The sequence below is a fragment of the Pelobates fuscus genome, chromosome 3 (assembly GCF_036172605.1).
Source record: "Pelobates fuscus isolate aPelFus1 chromosome 3, aPelFus1.pri, whole genome shotgun sequence".
Classification (NCBI taxonomy): Eukaryota; Metazoa; Chordata; class Amphibia; order Anura; family Pelobatidae; genus Pelobates; species Pelobates fuscus.
Window position 1 is genome coordinate 229,199 of NC_086319.1, and position 16,249 is coordinate 245,447.

The following is a 16,249-nucleotide window of genomic DNA, read 5'->3' on the forward strand; positions in this document are numbered from 1 at the left end:
GGCATGGAATGATGTCAAAGTTTTGGAGAGGAGAGCCTGGCATGGAATGATGTCACAGTTTGGGAGGGGAGAGCATGGCATGGAATTATGTCATAGTTTGGGAGGATTAGCCTGGCATGGACTGATATCACAGTTTGGGAGGGTTAGCCTGGCATGGAATGATGACACAGTTTGGGAGAGGAGAGCCTGGCATGGAATGATGTCACAGTTTGGGAGGGAAGAGCCTGGCATGGAATTATGTCACAGTTTGGGAGGGGAGAGCATGGCATGGAATGATGTCACAGTATGGGAGGGGAGAGCATGGCATGGAATGATGTCACAGTTTGGGAGGATTAGCCTGGCATGGAATGATGTCACAGTTTGGGAAGATTAGCCTGGCATGGAATGATGTCACAGATTGGGAGGATTAACCTGGCATGGAATGATGTCACAGTTTGGGAGAGTAGAGCCTGGCATGGAATGATGTCACAGTTTGGCAGGGGAGAGCCTGGCATGAAATGATGTCACAGTTTGGGAGGGGAGAGCATGGCATGGAATGATGTCACAGTTTGGGAGTGGAGAGCATGGCATGGAATTATGTCACAGTTTGGGAGGATTAGCCTGGCATGGACTGATATCACAGTTTGGGAGGGTTAGCCTGGCATGGAATGATGTCACAGTTTGGGAGAGGAGAGCCTGGCATGGAATTATGTCACAGTTTGGGAGGGAAGAGCCTGGCATGGAATGATGTCACAGTTTGGGAGGGGAGAACATGGCATGGAATGATGTCACCGTTTGGGAGGGGAGAGCCTGGCATGGGATGATGTCACAGTTTGGGAGGATTAGCCTGGCATGGAATGATGTCACAGTTTGGGAGGATTAGCCTGGCATGGAATGATGTCACAGATTGGGAGGATTACCCTGGCATGGAATGATGTTACAGTTTGGGAGAGGAGAGCCTGGCATGGAATGATGTCACAGTTTGGCAGGGGAGAGACTGGCATGGAATGATGTCACAGATTGGAAGAGAAGAGCCTGGCATGGAATGATGTCACAGTTTGGGAGGGGAGAGACTGGCATGGAATGATGTCACAGTTTGGGAGGGGAGAGCCTGGCATGGAATGATGTCACAGTTTGGGAGGGTTAGCCTGGCATGGAATGATGTCACAGTTTTGGAGAGGAGAGCCTGGCATGGAATGATGTCACAGTTTGGGAGGGGAGAGACTGGCATGGAATGATGTCACAGTTTGGGAGGGGAGAGCCTGGCATGGAATGATGTCACAGTTTGGGAGGGTTAGCCTGGCATGGAATGATGTCAAAGTTTTGGAGAGGAGAGCATGGCATGGAATGATGTCACAGTTTGGGAGGGGAGAGACTGGCATGGAATGATGTCACAGTTTGGGAGGGGAGAGCCTGGCATGGAATGATGTCACAGTTTGGGAGGGTTAGCCTGGCATGGAATGATGTCACAGTTTGGGAGGGGAGAGCATGGCATGGAATTATGTCACAGTTTGGGAGGATTAGCCTGGCATGGACTGATATCACAGTTTGGGAGGGTTAGCCTGGCATGGAATGATGTCACAGTTTGGGAGAGGAGAGCCTGGCATGGAATGATGTCACAGTTTGGGAGGGAAGAGCCTGGCATGGAATTATGTCACAGTGATGTAGAATTATTAAAAACCTTTATTAAACCTGTATTGAATTATTGTACTAACTTCATTACATGACAGATTTTCCATTTTAACTACATTACATGACAGAATTTCCTAACAGCATTTAGTGTAATGAATAGAGACTGTATTTTCTAGAAAGATATGACTAACACCGGAATTATTGAGCTCCTGTAACATGCAACAAAGTATAGCCAAGGCCATGAGAAGCTGCTCTGATGAAATGTTCTTTTCATAAAAAAGAACACTGAATCTGACCACGAGTCTGACATCACTAACTACCCAAAAACGATGCCAAGTACTCAAAATGGCTAGCTGCCAGATTCCCCCTCCCATCGAGAGAGCCTCGTGCTAAAGAGCAATGGCGACTGAATCCTGGTCAGAAATTACGACATCCCATGATGGGAGGATGCCCCACTAGTCACTCAAATCCCTAAGCCAATTACTAATACAGATGGGAGGGCATTTAACCTACCACTTAACATTTAATCCAATTAATGATGTTTATTTACTGATATCTTGATATTCAATGATGATGTAATTTTGCTCTTATAAGGGCTTGCAAGCCTGTTTTTTACCAGATGCCATTAAATTTTCTCGAAGTGCTTTTAACCTGAACTCCATGTGTCAGTGTGAACTTACTTCTGCGTATACGCAATTTAATCATCTCAGATTTGGACAGGAACAGATAGACATTTAAACATATTTGTTTATTTCTAAATTAATCTACATCAATTTGGCGTCCAGAACGTGGGGCACCGGGCTATGGCCTCTGGCCGGTAAGCCGTCCTAAGGAAGATGCTGTTGGACGGGGGAATCCTGGGGGAAGGAAAGGAGACTGATCACCTCCCTGTACACGGTAGAGACTACTGCAGATCCTAGCCGGTATGTTCCAGCCCCTTTGATTAACCCGTCCAAGTGTCTGTGACTGCTACCGGGAGGACATCAAAGACAGGTAATATCTTGCCCGGTGTCTTGTTGTTACCCAGCTGTTTACCTGCATTTAGTCTATCTGTTGCCTGGGTGTGTTTGTATTGGTCTGTCTTTAGCTTAAGTGCCCGGGTAGAGTGTTTATCTGTGTACCCCTTTTGGGATAAAGGGGGGGTGGACCTGTGGTAGTTTGCCTGGGGGTCCTCTGTTTGTCTGTTTACCCCTTTTGGGATAAAGGGGGGTGGACCTGTGGGTGTTTGCCTGGGGGTCCTCTGTTGCCTGTTTACTCCTTTTAGGAGCCACGTGGCTGTGGCTGTAGGGAAAAAGGGGGGTGGACCTGTGGAAGTTTTCCTGGGGGCCTTCTTTGCCTGTTTACCTCTTTTAGGTGCTGGGTAGCTGCAGCAGTAAGGAAAAAGAGGAGGGGGGAATCTGTGGAGGGGTGTAGACTCATTGCTTCCTGGGGATTCCCCATGGTGTCACTTTGATAGCCTAGCTAGCCTCATTGTGCACATAACTCTGCTTGCAGAGAGGTGGTACCCTCCAGCTTCGAGCGCTGAGGCTGGTGGAATTCCAATTTTATTTGTGGCGGGTGGATTCAAGCAGGCATTGCTGTCTCCAGCACCACGTGGTAGTGAGACTTACGGGTGGGTCCGTAGGGGCGCTACGGGGGTGAGGATAGTGGTGGCCACACTTAGTGGACTGCTGTAACAAGGGAGGCTATACAGGATTCGGGTCGGAGATGGTTGCTGTTTCCTGTGGCCGCTGGTAGTGAAACTTACGAAAGTTGTTCTCCGAGCGGGGACACTACGAGGTTGAGGGAGGTGGCTTTGGCCACATGAGTAAAGGAAAGGGATTACTGTTGATTTTATTTGAACTGTGATGCATGCACTGTATTTCAATTGAATTGTTGTTCTTATTAGGAGTCATTCAAACTCCTGTGTCTGTCTCTACTTTCACTTTACTTTTTACTCTACTTCCTGTGTTATTTACACTATCCACTCCTATTTCTCTTGTGAGAGAAATGATTGGTCACACACTTCTCACCTCGCTCCTAGACGGAATTAGTGACTAGTCTACGTTTTGGGAAGACGCACTTGGGGGGACCCACCCTTTCTGAGTGGCAGTCGACCATTGTAGACACTCTGTTTCATCTTCTTTCCCCTATATCTGGGACGCCTTTTATAGGGGGTATGGGACAGGGATTGGGAAAGCCCGGTAAGGGCTGGCTAGCGTGCGATCTAGTTGAAGACAGAGAGGGTGAAGAGATGGTTAAGGGAGTTGAAAAGATTGCTAAAGTGTGTGAAATTGCTGTGCCTTCATGTGGTAGATTGCAGCCAGAGAGCTGGCGTAGATTACTGACAGAGAAGAAAGCAAGCTTACAGATAATGCTTTACTGGTACAGAGTAGCAAGAGCTATTCAGCAGGAAGGTTGGGTTGAGGAAGAACTAGATCACAAAGGGTTAAGAATGTATGTATATCATAATAATTGTGTTACTGGGAAGCTCTCCCAGCCAGAGCCCTGTCATGGCGTCCAGGAAGTGACCACTCCCATCATCCCGTCAGTAATGACGGTCACCATCCCTGGTCCCCAATCTAAAATGCTGTGGTTTTTTTTGTATTTTGTGTTAGCCATTAGATGGTAAAAGCCCAGTTTCACTGAGTATTACTAAATGTTGTGTCTTTGTGTCTCTTTGCTTTTGCAGTGATTGTAATGCAACTATCCTTCTGTTTTGTTACTGTCCTTCCAGTGCTGACATGGTTAAATCTTGTGCCTGTGCTTGTTTCTCTCCTCTCTTGCTCCCCCCCCCCTCTCCCCCTCCTGCTTCTGGTCTCCGTGTGCAGAGGTTCGGGGGGGAGGGAGGGGGGTTGCATGCTTGCAAATTCAGATTTGTTTCTTCCGTAGAGTTATTCAGAAAATACTGGGTTGGCAATGGAAGTTTTTGCTAGAAAATATTCTAATTGTGTATTTTGCTACTTACATAGGAGTGATGTGTCGTATAGGAGGTTTCTAGGGTTTGTATATTGTTATTGTTGTTGCCATTTATATGACGCCAACAGATTCCGTAGCGTTATATATATATATTTGGACGTGTTAAGTGATTAATGGCTGGTGAATGATGGGGGAGGTTAGTTGCATTCCGTGAGTTTATTTTTGCATCATGTTATTTCAAAAGTATAGAGACAGCTTCACGGGCTGTTAAATGTATAATGTTTTAAACTGTCTTATTTAATCCGTCAAGTCTGTCCACAGTTTAGTATTTCATTTTGCTGAACAGAATGTTGCTTCTCTGATTTATTTTATTAAGCTATAATTTAGTGTAAAGCTGAAATGCCCTAAAAGAAAATGGCCCCTAGAACAAAAGAAGGTTGTCCTTAAGTGACATGTCAGTCCTGGCTCCTGCCCTCACTCTGCCCTTACCATATCAGTGAGGTCATATCCGCCCATATATCGTGTCATGCTCATCCTATCTTAAGACATGCTGTTTTCCTTAAATTCCCGCATATTATGAACAAGAAAGTTACAATTACTATAATAATCCTGCTATTAGCTTCCCTATATCAGAAAAGTGTCTGTGACAAGTGATGGTTAATATGTAGATAGAATATATATATATATATATATATATATATATATATATATATATATATATATATATATATATATATATATATATATCGATTCACGTGTAAGTAACAAATGTGTTTTAACTTTGTGTACAAAAATTGATAACATGCTGGAAGAAGGGTTATCTTAAAGAACATTTACTAAAATAAATTTCTAATAAACAAAGATTTCTTGAACAAATGGTGATACAATTAAGGATTGGTCTCAAAATGTTTTGATCTAATTGAAAAAAGAACCAGTAAACATTATAAGCATAACTATTAACAAATGGATAAGGGGGGAGTGTGCTCCAATCTGTCTTTATTGGATAATGATTGCCTCCAAGATTAAAGACTGACTAACATAATTTTTTTTTTTTTTTGTAAGCCCAGATATTTTATTATTGCATATGCATAGAAGTTGAGACTTTGGGCATTATAGTGTATTGATTCTAGATCTGTTACTAGCAGCAAGTGCTTTACATAGAAACATGGAATGTGACGGCAGATAAGAACCATTCGGCCCATCTAGTCTGCCCCGTTTTATAAATGCTTTCATTAGTCCCTGGCATTATCTTATAGTTAGGATAGCCTTATGCCTATCCCACACATGCTTAAACTCTTTAACTGTGTTAACCTCTACAGCTTCAGTAGGAAGGCTATTCCATGCATCCACTACCCTCTCAGTAATGTAATACTTCCTGATATTATTTTTAAACCTTTGTCCCTCTATTTTTAAGCCTATGTCCTCTTGTTGTGGTAGTTTTCCTTCTTTTAAATATAGTCTCCACTTTTACTGTGTTGATTCCCTTTATGTATTTAAAATGCTTTTATCATATTTCCCCTGTCTCGTCTTTCCACCAAGCTATACCTGTTAAGATCCTTTAACCTTTCCTGGTAAGTTTTATCCTACAATCCATGAACCAGTTTAGTAGCCCTTCTTTGAACTCTCTCTAAGGTATCCATATCCTTCTGAAGATATGGTCTCCAGTACTGTATACAGTACTCTAAGTGAGGTCTCACCAGTGTTCTGTACAATGGCATGAGCATTTCCCTCTTTCTACTGCTAATACCTCTCCCTATGCAACCAAGCACTCTGCTAGCATTTCCTGCTGCTCTATTACATTGTACATTGTCATTAACAGCCAGAAACTAGAAAACAAGAAATGTGAATTAATGTATAGCTATTTATAAGCCTAACAAAATCTCCATTATCTTTTTCCTTTATTTCGCAGAAGACAATGTTATTTGTCTATTTTGTATGTTTTAAAAATACATTATCAGTGAAGAGTAGAATAAATGTTATCCCATTTGCAAGACATAAAATTGTGATAATGTATATTTGTGATATAAGTAAGAATTACATTTTGAGAAGTTAGATATAGATAAAATAAAATAAAGAACGAGAGTCAGGGATAGCGTCTGTCTCCACGGGCACAAGTCTGGTGTGGGAGAAGTAGTGGGCTAGCCACTGCGGGGCACCCACGGAGTGAAGCGTTCGAGGCCTGTGCAGACAAGATGAGCATGTTAGCCTTTTATTATTTTTCTCTAGGGAAAGCATAGGGCCAGTTAATAGTTGTTGTACATGGGCTATTTGCAGCCTCCATTGCATTTCTACCTAGTCTTGATTTCTGATGTATCCTCCATTGCTACATCACCTGTCTGCTCCCTTACCTGCCCACCCCCGCTTACTCCTTCCACCGATCCCTCCCCTTCACCTACAGTCCCCCACTTTCTCCTCCTACTCCTCCCTCTACTCCACCTTCTCCTCTCTCCTCCTACTTCTCCTCTACTCCTCCTCCTACTCCTTCTTCCTGCTCTTACTCCTCCCTCCTCTTTCTACTCCTCCCTCTACTCCACTTTCTCCTCCTACTCCTCCCTCTACTCCACCTTCTCCTCTCTCCTCCTACTTCTCCTCTACTCCTCCTTCTCCTCCTCCTACTTCTTCTTCCTGCTCTTACTCCTCCCTCCTCTTTCTACTCCTCCCTCTACTCCACTTTCTCCTCCTACTCCTCCCTCTACTCCACCTTCTCCTCTCTCCTCCTACTTCTCCTCTACTCCTCCTCCTACTCCTTCTTCCTGCTCTTACTCCTCCCTCCTCTTTCTACTCCTCCCTCTACTCCACTTTCTCCTCCTCCTCCTCCCTCTACTCCACCTTCTCCTCTCTCCTCCTACTTCTCCTCTACTCCTCCTCCTACTCCACCTTCTCCTCCTTCTACTCCTTCCTCCTCCTCTTCCTCCTCTCTCTACTCCACCTTGTCCTCTAGCCCTCCTCCTACTCCTCCCTCTACTCCACCTTCTCCTCCTCCTACTCCACCTTCTCCTCTTCCTACTTCCCCTGTCCTCCCTACTCCACCTTCTTCCCCTCTCGCTCTATCCACTACTCATTCCTCCATCTCCCCACCACCATATCTATATCCTTTATATGCTTCCTCCCTTCTTATTCCTTACCAATTTCCTCCGCCCATAGACAACTCTGCCTCTACCTGACAACATTATATTTTGAAGGAAAGTTGCTCTGGCCACTCTTCCGCCACTTCCCAGGGGGGAATACCACACTAACGAAAAATTTTTCAGACTGGTGGAGGTGCACTTCATCATGAAAGACCTGTTTTGGGCACTCTCAAGGAAATAGTGCGGTCCTGACCCAGATTCCCATGGAAGTAAGACACCTGTATCATCACTGGGAGGTGGCTGTCCCTCATGTTTTCTTCACTAAGTCCCCAGAAATCTCATGAAAGGAACCTGACTCATTAGAACAAAAACATGAAACACTAAAAAATCAATATCAACTCTCTACAGAGGGGGGTCAGCAAGAGAACTGTAAATAGAAAGACAAATACCCCCAATCTCACACAGAAATAGGTGAGGAAACCTCTTCTACTGCTCCTCATGGTTGCTTTGAACAGATGAAAGAAGAAACAGGACACCTCTCAACAAGGCATGCAGTAGCTTTACCAGATCCCGACTCCACTTTGTTTGCGGATAAAGAGGAAAGGTACCATACTGGATTTGCTGTTGCTACAGAAGATCAGGTACGTCAAGCATCTTCACTTTCCTCACCCACATCTGCTCAAGACGCTGAATTGACAGCCTTCTCAGTGGCATACAAAATGCCTGAAGAAAGGCATGCCAATACCTACACTCAAGATATGCCCTGGGTGCGGCACATGATTTTGGATCAATCTGGAAGATAAGAAGCACCACTCAGCTGACTAAGCTGCCAACCAAGCCACAAGTGCACCAAGGGAAGTGGACAGAAGGGTGTCTGCTGAAGAAACTTCTATACTCACCATGTAGATCCTATCCACAGATCTCAAGCTTTTGAAAGAATGACAAGCAGCTGCTGACCCTGAAGAAATACAAAGCTTGAAAACAGAAAGGGGCAACCCTTGAAGACGGGCTGTACTCCAACACTCTCAAGTTCTGTTTACCCAAAAACATGTACTGGGCAGTGGGCCCATGGAACTTTATACCTATCCAAGACCCTCATGAACTCTTTGATCTCTAAATACTCTGAAGCGCCTAGAATTACTCCTCTAATCATCAGTTACTGTCGATCCTGTGTCATTTGTGCCAAGGACCGCTCCGGCAGAAGAGGAGGAGAATCCTAAGCACCTAGCTAACTCTCACTATCCCTTTCAAGAATTCAAGTGACTATATCCAGGTGCCAAAGAGCTGCTGGGTCAAATATGCACTAGTTATAATAGACATTTTGCCAGGATGGCCAGAAGCCTAGCCGGACATCAATTTGACAACCAAGACCATATACCCAATAGTGCATTGTGAAAGTTGCAGAGATCACCCAGTGGATTCACTGTTCCAGATTCAAGACTCTCTCTGCAACATGGGAAGTAACATTTGTTGATTTTGACAAACCTTTGACTCTAAAGGAAAAATTACTTGTTAGAAGACAAAAAGATATCAACAAGTAGGTGGTTGATGGCCATAATAATGCCTGACCACCTGCCATCGATGGAAAGCCGAGGACCCCAAAAAGGAGACCTCGTGAAGCTAAAGAGATCCAAACGCCAAGCTTCCTCAGGATTATCTGCCCATCCTGAGTTTGTGGCGATATTAATATTGACTAAATGATCCGAGTCCACCTACACTGATGTAGCGTGGGACAGGTTTAATACTGTGATGAATAAGTAAATGTGCCCTAACCAAGGTTATTATGTCCATACACATAAAACATGACAAGGTACTCTTGACACACCACATTCATGCTTCAGAACACAAAGAGGAGCACCCCTCTAAAGGGAAGTTTGACACATATATATATATATATATATATATATTGATGCCATAGGTGTGCCAAGGGGGGGTACCAGATGATTTTGCAGTTAAAGGAAAGTTTGAGTCCATTTTCCCAACGTCACTGCTAATAATAATAATATTTTGATTTGCATTTATTATATCTATTGCAACCAACAACGTTTACCTGTCACCATGACTTGTTGTGCCTATACTCCAGATAACACAGGTCCATATGGTAATGTAAGCTTGTCTATTTTATGATGTCCCTCTGAAGAACTAAGAAGACTTTAAGAACCGTTACTTCATAGGGTTTTGTGCCTTTGGGCTAACATGTCTTCTGGAACTAACCAATAAAGTTTATCTTTTTTAGAATCTAACATTTCATAGGGGGGACTGATGTAGAATTATTAAAAACCTTTATTAAACCTGTATTGAATTATTGTACTAACTTCATTACATGACAGATTCTCCATTTTAACTACATTACATGACAGAATTTCCTAACAGCATTTAGTGTAATGAATAGAGACTGTATTTTCTAGAAAGATATGACTAACACCGGAATTATTGAGCTCCTGTAACATGCAACAAAGTATAGCCAAGGCCATGAGAAGCTGCTCTGATGAAATGTTCTTTTCATAAAAAAGAACACTGAATCTGACCACGAGTCTGACATCACTAACTACCCAAAAACGATGCCAAGTACTCAAAATGGCTAGCTGCCAGATTCCCCCTCCCATCGAGAGAGCCTCGTGCTAAAGAGCAATGGCGACTGAATCCTGGTCAGAAATGACGACATCCCATGATGGGAGGATGCCCCACTAGTCACTCAAATCCCTAAGCCAATTACTAATACAGATGGGAGGGCATTTAACCTACCACTTAACATTTAATCCAATTAATGATGTTTATTTACTGATATCTTGATATTCAATGATGATGTAATTTTGCTCTTATAAGGGCTTGCAAGCCTGTTTTTTACCAGATGCCATTAAATTTTCTCGAAGTGCTTTTAACCTGAACTCCATGTGTCAGTGTGGGTTTGGGAGGGAAGAGCCTGGCATGGAATGATGTCACAGTTTGGGAGGGGAGAGAATGGCATGGAATGATGTCACAGTTTGGGAGGATTAGCCTGGCATGGAATGATGTCACAGTTTGGGAGGATTAGCCTGGCATGGAATGATGTCACAGATTGGAAGGATTAGCCTGGCATGGAATTATGTCACAGTTTGGGAGAGGAGAGCCTGGCATGGAATGATGTCACAGTTTGGCAGGGGAGAGACTGGCATGGAATGATGTCACAGATTGGAAGAGAAGAGCCTGGCATGGAATGATGTCACAGTTTGGGAGGGGGGAGCATGGCATGGAATGATGTCACAGTTTGGGAGGGGAGAGCCTGGCATGGAATGATGTCACAGTTTGGGAGGATTAGTCTGGCACGGAATGATGTCACAGTTTGGGAGGATTAGCCTGGCATGGAATGATGTCACAGATTGGGAGGATTAGCCTGGCATGGAATTATGTCACAGTTTGGGAGAGGAGAGCCTGGCATGGAATGATGTCACAGTTTGGCAGGGGAGAGACTGGCATGGAATGATGTCACAGATTGGAAGAGAAGAGCCTGGCATGGAATGATGTCACAGTTTGGGAGGGGAGAGCATGGCATGGAATGATGTCACAGTATGGGAGGGGAGAGACTGGCATGGAATGATGTCACAGTTTGGGAGGGGAGAGCCTGGCATGGAATGATGTCACAGTTTGGGAGGGGAGAACATGGCATGGAATGATGTCACAGTTTGGGAGGGGAGAGCATGGCATGGAATGATGTCACAGTTTGGGAGGGGAGAGCATGGCATGGAATGATGTCACAGTTTGGGAAGGGAGAGACTGGCATGGAATGATGTCACAGATTGGGAGGGGAGAGCATGGCATGGAATGATGTCACAGTTTGGGAGGAGAGAGCCTGGCATGGAATGATGTCACAGTTTGGGAGGATTAGCCTGGCATGGAATGATGTCACAGTTTGGGAGGATTAGCCTGGCATGGAATGATGTCACAGTTTGGGAGGATTAGCCTGGCATGGAATGATGTCACAGTTTGGGAGGGGAGAGCATGGCATGGAATGATGTCACAGTTTGGGAAGGGAGAGACTGGCATGGAATGATGTCACAGATTGGGAGGGGAGAGCATGGCATGGAATGATGTCACAGTTTGGGAGGGGAGAGCCTGGCATGGAATGATGTCACAGTTTGGGAGGATTAGCCTGGCATGGAATGATGTCACAGTTTGGGAGGATTAGCCTGGCATGGAATGATGTCACAGTTTGGGAGAGGAGAGCCTGGCATGGAATGATGTCACAGTTTGGGAGGGGAGAGCATGGCATGGAATGATGTCACAGTTTGGGAGGGGAGAGCCTGGCATGGAATGATGTCACAGTTTGGGAGGATTAGCCTGGCATGGAATGATGTCACAGTTTGGGAATGATGTCACAGTTTGGGAGGGGAGAGCATGGCATGGAATGATGTCACAGTTTGGGAGGGGAGAGACTGGCATGGAATGATGTCACAGATTGGAAGAGAAGAGCCTGGCATGGAATGATGTCACAGTTTGGGAGGGGAGAGCATGGCATGGAATGATGTCACAGTATGGGAGGGGAGAGACTGGCATGGAATGATGTCACAGTTTGGGAGGGGAGAGCCTGGCATGGAATGATGTCACAGTTTGGGAGGGGAGAACATGGCATGGAATGATGTCACAGTTTGGGAGGGGAGAGCATGGCATGGAATGATGTCACAGTTTGGGAGGGGAGAGCATGGCATGGAATGATGTCACAGTTTGGGAAGGGAGAGACTGGCATGGAATGATGTCACAGATTGGGAGGGGAGAGCATGGCATGGAATGATGTCACAGTTTGGAAGGGGAGAGCCTGGCATGGAATGATGTCACAGTTTGGGAGGATTAGCCTGGCATGGAATGATGTCACAGTTTGGGAGGATTAGCCTGGCATGGAATGATGTCACAGATTGGGAGGGGAGAGCATGGCATGGAATGATGTCACAGTTTGGGAGGGGAGAGCCTGGCATGGAATGATGTCACAGTTTGGGAGGATTAGCCTGGCATGGAATGATGTCACAGTTTGGGAGGATTAGCCTGGCATGGAATGATGTCACAGTTTGGGAGAGGAGAGCCTGGCATGGAATGATGTCACAGTTTGGGAGGGGAGAGCATGGCATGGAATGATGTCACAGTTTGGGAGGGGAGAGCCTGGCATGGAATGATGTCACAGTTTGGGAGGATTAGCCTGGCATGGAATGATGTCACAGTTTGGGAATGATGTCACAGTTTGGGAGGGGAGAGCATGGCATGGAATGATGTCACAGTTTGGGAGGGGAGAGCATGGCATGGAATGATGTCACAGTTTGGAAGGGGAGAGCGTGGCATGGAATGATGTCACAGTTTGGGAGAATTAGCCTGGCATGGAATGATGTCACAGTTTGGGAGAGGAGAGCCTGGCATGGAATGATGTCACAGTTTGGGAGGGGAGAGCATGGCATGGAATGATGTCACAGTTTAGGAGGGGAGAGCATGGCATGGAATGGTGTCACAGTTTGGGAGAGGAGAGCCTGGCATGGAATGATGTCACAGTTTGGAAGGGGAGAGCATAGCATGGAATGGTGTCACAGTTTGGGAGGGGAGAGCATGGCATGGAATGATGCCACAGTTTGGGAGAATTAGCCTGCATGGAATGATGTCACAGTTTGGGAGAGGTGAGCCTGGCATGGAATGATGTCACAGTTTGGGAGGGGAGAGCATGGCATGGAATGATGTCACAGTTTGGGAGGGGAGAGCATGGCATGGAATGGTGTCACAGTTTGGGAGAGGAGAGTATGACATGGAATGATGTCACAGTTTGGGAGGGGAGAGCATAGCATGGAATGGTGTCACAGTTTGGGAGGGGAGAGCATGGCATGGAATGATGCCACATTTTTGGAGAAGAGAGCCTGGCATGGAATGATGTCACAGTTTGGCAGGGGAGAGACTGGCATGGAATGATGTCACAGATTGGAAGAGAAGAGCCTGGCATGGAATGATGTCACAGTTTGGGAGGGGAGAGCATGGCATGGAATGATGTCACAGTATGGGAGGGGAGAGACTGGCATGGAATGATGTCACAGTTTGGGAGGGGAGAGCCTGGCATGGAATGATGTCACAGTTTGGGAGGGGAGAACATGGCATGGAATGATGTCACAGTTTGGGAGGGGAGAGCATGGCATGGAATGATGTCACAGTTTGGGAGGGGAGAGCATGGCATGGAATGATGTCACAGTTTGGGAAGGGAGAGACTGGCATGGAATGATGTCACAGATTGGGAGGGGAGAGCATGGCATGGAATGATGTCACAGTTTGGGAGGGGAGAGCCTGGCATGGAATGATGTCACAGTTTGGGAGGATTAGCCTGGCATGGAATGATGTCACAGTTTGGGAGGATTAGCCTAGCATGGAATGATGTCACAGATTGGGAGGGGAGAGCATGGCATGGAATGATGTCACAGTTTGGGAGGGGAGAGCCTGGCATGGAATGATGTCACAGTTTGGGAGGATTAGCCTGGAATGGAATGATGTCACAGTTTGGGAGGATTAGCCTGGCATGGAATGATGTCACAGTTTGGGAGAGGAGAGCCTGGCATGGAATGATGTCACAGTTTGGGAGGGGAGAGCATGGCATGGAATGATGTCACAGTTTGGGAGGGGAGAGCCTGGCATGGAATGATGTCACAGTTTGGGAGGATTAGCCTGGCATGGAATGATGTCACAGTTTGGGAATGATGTCACAGTTTGGGAGGGGAGAGCATGGCATGGAATGATGTCACAGTTTGGGAGGGGAGAGCATGGCATGGAATGATGTCACAGTTTGGAAGGGGAGAGCGTGGCATGGAATGATGTCACAGTTTGGGAGAATTAGCCTGGCATGGAATGATGTCACAGTTTGGGAGAGGAGAGCCTGGCATGGAATGATGTCACAGTTTGGGAGGGGAGAGCATGGCATGGAATGATGTCACAGTTTAGGAGGGGAGAGCATGGCATGGAATGGTGTCACAGTTTGGGAGAGGAGAGCCTGGCATGGAATGATGTCACAGTTTGGGAGGGGAGAGCATGGCATGGAATGATGTCACAGTTTGGAAGGGGAGAGCATAGCATGGAATGGTGTCACAGTTTGGGAGGGGAGAGCATGGCATGGAATGATGCCACAGTTTGGGAGAATTAGCCTGGCATGGAATGATGTCACAGTTTGGGAGAGGTGAGCCTGGCATGGAATGATGTCACAGTTTGGGAGGGGAGAGCATGGCATGGAATGATGTCACAGTTTGGGAGGGGAGAGCATGGCATGGAATGGTGTCACAGTTTGGGAGAGGAGAGTCTGACATGGAATGATGTCACAGTTTGGGAGGGGAGAGCATAGCATGGAATGGTGTCACAGTTTGGGAGGGGAGAGCATGGCATGGAATGATGCCACATTTTTGGAGGGGAGAGCCTGGCACGGAATGATGTCACAGTTTGGGAGGGGAGAGCATGGCATGGAATGATGTCACAGTTTGGGAGGGGAGAGCATAGCATGGAATGATGTCACAGTTTGGGAGGGGAGAGTCTGGCATGGAATGATGTCACATTTTTGGAGGGGAGAGCCTGGCACGGAATGATGTCACAGTTTGGGAGATGAGAGCATGGCATGGAATGATGTCACAGTTTGGGAGGAGAGAGCCTGGTTTGGGAGTGGAGAGCCTGGCATGGAATGATGTCACAGTTTAGGAGAGGAGAGCCTGGCATAGAATGATGTCACAGTTTGGGAGAGGAGAGCCTGGCATGGAATGATGTCACAGTTTAGGAGAGGAGAGCCTGGCATAGAATGATGTCACAGTTTGGGAGGGGAGAGCATGGCATGGAATGATGTCACAGTTTGGGAGAGGAGAGCATTGCATGGAATGATGTCACAGTTTGGGAGAGGAGAGCATTGCATGAAATGATGTCACAGTTTAGGAGAGGAGAGCCTGGCATAGAATGATGTCACAGTTTGGGAGAGGAGAGCCTGGCACAGAATGATGTCACAGTTTGGGAGAGGAGAGCATGGCATGGAATGATGTCACAGTTTGGAAGGGGAGAGCCTGGCATGGAATGATGTCACAGTTTGGGAGGATTAGCCTGGCATGGAATGATGTCACAGTTTGGGAGGATTAGCCTGGCATGGAATGATGTCACAGATTGGGAGGGGAGAGCATGGCATGGAATGATGTCACAGTTTGGGAGGGGAGAGCCTGGCATGGAATGATGTCACAGTTTGGGAGGATTAGCCTGGCATGGAATGATGTCACAGTTTGGGAGGATTAGCCTGGCATGGAATGATGTCACAGTTTGGGAGAGGAGAGCCTGGCATGGAATGATGTCACAGTTTGGGAGGGGAGAGCATGGCATGGAATGATGTCACAGTTTGGGAGGGGAGAGCCTGGCATGGAATGATGTCACAGTTTGGGAGGATTAGCCTGGCATGGAATGATGTCACAGTTTGGGAATGATGTCACAGTTTGGGAGGGGAGAGCATGGCATGGAATGATGTCACAGTTTGGGAGGGGAGAGCATGGCATGGAATGATGTCACAGTTTGGAAGGGGAGAGCGTGGCATGGAATGATGTCACAGTTTGGGAGAATTAGCCTGGCATGGAATGATGTCACAGTTTGGGAGAGGAGAGCCTGGCATGGAATGATGTCACAGTTTGGGAGGGGAGAGCATGGCATGGAATGATGTCACAGTT